We start from the raw sequence: 4240 nt of genomic DNA on the forward strand, positions 1-4240 counted from the left end.
TAGAACATTTATGAGTTAATGAAAGATAATTAATATAACCAACAAAATAAATCCAAAATAAATCTAAAAATTTGAAAAAAAATGAATTATGAAATAACGTTTCCACAAAATGTCATATAAAAAAATTCATATTTTACTTTTAGATTTATATTTTAAAAAACTTCATATTTTACTATGAAGTTTTTTAAAATATGAAGTTTCTTGTRTGACACTTTGTGGAAAAGTTATTTCATAATTCATTTTTTTTTTTCAAATTTTTGGATTTATTTTGTTGGTTATATTAATTATCTTTCATTAACTCATAAATGTTCTASACYTTTCGTTTTTTATTCCGTTTTTTATCTCATCTATATTATATCTCATTTAACGTTTTTAAAAGCAAATAAATACACATACAAATACCACATGAATATCACATTTTATTTGTTTTCAAATAAATAAATACATAAACATCATTTTAAGTGTTTGTTTAAATAATATAAATATAAAATGTAACAATTCTTACATGAATTTAGGGGTAGAATAATATAACTTATTTAATATTATAAAAACATTGACAAATCATGGAGGAGCACATGAAAGTGTTTAGAGGTTTCATCTCCAATAATGAAGCTGAAAAGGTTGGAGGTTAAATTTTTTAAAATTACCAAAACAACCTTATTTTAATGAATTTCATGTTTTAAAAATAGGGATTGAAAAGTCTTTTACATATCAAATATTTTTAAAAAATCAAAAATCTAGGAAAAAGGAAAGATAAGTTTCTAATATCTAGAGAAATGCACCTATTGTACTTGGTTTCTCCTTTATATATATATATATATATATATATATATATATATATATATATTGATGATTATCAATCACGTATAAACAATTATTGTGAACGGAGTTTAAATTCGTTTTTTATAATATCTTGTAAGCATAAAATATCAAAATTTTATTCGAATTTATATGATCCAATCGTAAACACAATCATGTCATACGATAACAACAAATCCAATAATATTGAAAAGAAGAAATATGTAATAACAAATCACATTTTGTAAATAATATAATTTTTAGATACYTTCTAAAATCTTTTAAATTTTCTTCAACTCTTATTTCTTCATTACTCACYAAATGATTTATGTCAATTGAAAAACTCTTGAAGTAGTCAAAATTTAACGTAATTATCAATCACGTATAAATAGTTATTGTTAATGAAGCTTAAATTCGAAAAAAAGTTTATCATATCCTATGATTACGAAATATCAAAATTTTATTCGAATTTATATGATCAAATCGTAAACACTAAACACAATTTATATGATCCAATCGTAAACACAATCATATCCTATGATAACAACAAATCCAACAATATTGAAAAGAAATATGTAATAACAAATCATATTTTTAATGAATATAATTTCTACATACCTTTTAAAACCTTTGAATTCTTCTTCAACTCTCACCTTCTTCATCCCTCACCAAAGGATTTTCTAGGATTCATTTTGTTTATTATTGAAATTTTGAAAAACAAATTCATTAAAAAATAAAAGAAAGTAAATGGAAGAGCAAATGAAGAGTTGGAGGTTAAACTTTGGTATACAAAATTACAAAAATAACCCGGTTTAATTATGAGCTATACATTTTCATCCAGGGACAAAAAAGTCTTTAACATATTTAACATTTAAAAAAATCAAAAAAAATGAGAAAAAAGATAGGAGGGGTTCTAGGCATTAGAAGGTGCCACCTCATTATTTTGGTTTCTCCTTTAATATGTATATAGATTTTTTATAAAGATAATAATTAAATATTTTGTTAGAACTTAATGATTATTCTAATTATATTTTAGATTTTTTTTATATTTAAAATGAGATGTTTATCCACTATTTGATTATGTTTACCTATAGTTAGTTACACGAAATTGAAATATGAAGCTTTAATCAATTGTACTTGCGCATAATTTACTTGTAATTTTTAAACTTTAAGTAATATACATCAATAAACAGTACTTAATGCATCAAAAATAGTTTTTAAAAGCTTTTATCAAATGTTTTGTAATACAATATATATATATATATATATATATATATATATATATATTATTGTAAACCGAATCAACTTACACGCTTCACAGCTTTAATTTCTATAATTTCTTTTTTGTCAGCTTATAATTTGGTTTGGTGTGTGATGGGAATTGAATGGAAGTTGTTAGGAAAAAGAGATGGAAAGTCAATGGGCCATGGCTGCCCTTTGAATCTTAACCCTTCATTACAAATGGGACCGTTGTAACAAACACAAATGTGTGTTTTTTTAATTAACCTGGATATCCAACTTATTATGCACGTTGATTAATCTCAGGAAGATCATCTATTTTGCAGATATTTTGGAGTCACTGTATTTGAACCTCCGTGGCCACAAGGAGATTTTTATTCTTGCTTGGATTTTGAACCTGAGACCTCCTGGTACTTTTGACCTTTGGAGCCAAGATCAAACCAATCAGACACCACCCTTATGGTTACACAAATATGTGTTTTTTATGATACAATACTTGTATTGTCCTTGACCTAAATTCATAACACAATCCTAACATATATAGTAACATCTATGTTGTTATTTACATGCACCAATCTATTTACAGCTTACAAGCATATGGTAGTACATGTCACTTGGGGGAATATACAACTCATTAGGAACAATAATTAATTAAATTTGTAGTTAACAAATAAAAAAATCAGTGAGGAAAATTGCTTTTGACCAGATCCCTCACTGATCAGCGAGGGAATGAGTTTTTGGTCTTTCCCTCGCTGATCTGCAAGAGTTTTTTTTCCTTACTGATTTTCGTCTCTGATAACTTGTTTTCTATTCTAGTTTCACCAATAAAAAAGAATCACATCATATATCTCTAATTATAAAGCCACTTTTACGTTAAATTCAAGTCTTGATTTGAATAGAAGACTGCTCTTCAATTTCCTTTAAATTTCCATGCATGTTCTTTCAAACTTAACAGTCAAGTCAAGTCAAGTGACATATTTCCACGTTGGTTATGTGGTCGAAGATGGTGAATATGACTACTTTATAACGTTTATAAAGAATAGGTTACTCTGTTGTCTTAAAATTTTATTTTTTATGTCTATAAATCATATGTGAATATAATAAAATAAACATGAATTAACGTTACATTGAATAAAATAACAATGTATATTTAACTAGTTATGACGGGAAAAATTAGAGTGAACTAGAATGTTAGTCCCTGATGTTTAGTGAAATATTTGAAAGTGGGACCTAAACTTCTATAAGTCGAGTTTCCATCCTCTAATTATGCATTTTTCTCTGAAAATAGGACCTGACCACTAACTCTATAAAAATGTCTCTTAGGTGGCAATTGATTTGCAAAATTCTTTTGGATGGAATGAAATCTGTTAAAAGAATTTGACTGTGAAAGAATTGGAATGCAATGTTTTCAGGTTTGACCACTTGTTTGGTTGACAGACATTGGAATGGAATATGTTAAAGAATTGGAATTTGTTTGTTTGGTTCACAGAATGTGGCTTTGGGATACGAATGAAATATTGGTAAATGACCAAAAAAAAAAAATTTGAAAATTTTAATTTTTTTAAAACTAAAAATACTTTAATAAAGATGTAAAACAATATAAAACACACAATCCAACTATAAACATAAGCCAAATGACTTTACAAAATATAAATATTTTCTACAAGGACAAAAAAAACTCATGTCTGCACACCAAACACAGCTTAGGGACAAGTTGCATATCCCCATTATTAATTATTATATGATGATGTATATTTTTTATATTAAATTAAATTCTTTTTTTTTAGGTTTATTGGGAAAATGTTAGATTTAAACATGTGTAACGTTTCAGACATTTGATTTAAAAAAAAAACTTACACAAACAGGAAAAAAAATCTCCGTTTCCCCGTTGGAGATCCCCGTTCCCCGTTCGGGACAAGGATGTGGATGAAGATGTGATCAAATTTTCCGATGGGGTTGGGCGGGGACAGGACAAAGATCGGAGATCAGGGGTGGGAACGGAGACCCCATCCCTAAAACATATCCTTTATAAATTATATATATATATATATATATATGGGGAGCGATCAAATGCAAACCACTCAATTTGTACAAACCGTGCAAACTGCATTCAACCAATCATAATTTTTCATTTTGTTTATTTTTTTTGTAATTATGAGAGGTTGATTAATCATTTTTATTGTGGAGGGTGTTAATCATAGAT

The sequence above is a fragment of the Cynara cardunculus genome (assembly GCF_001531365.2).
Source record: "Cynara cardunculus var. scolymus isolate 2C chromosome LG 12, CcrdV1, whole genome shotgun sequence".
Lineage (NCBI taxonomy): Eukaryota > Viridiplantae > Streptophyta > Magnoliopsida > Asterales > Asteraceae > Cynara > Cynara cardunculus.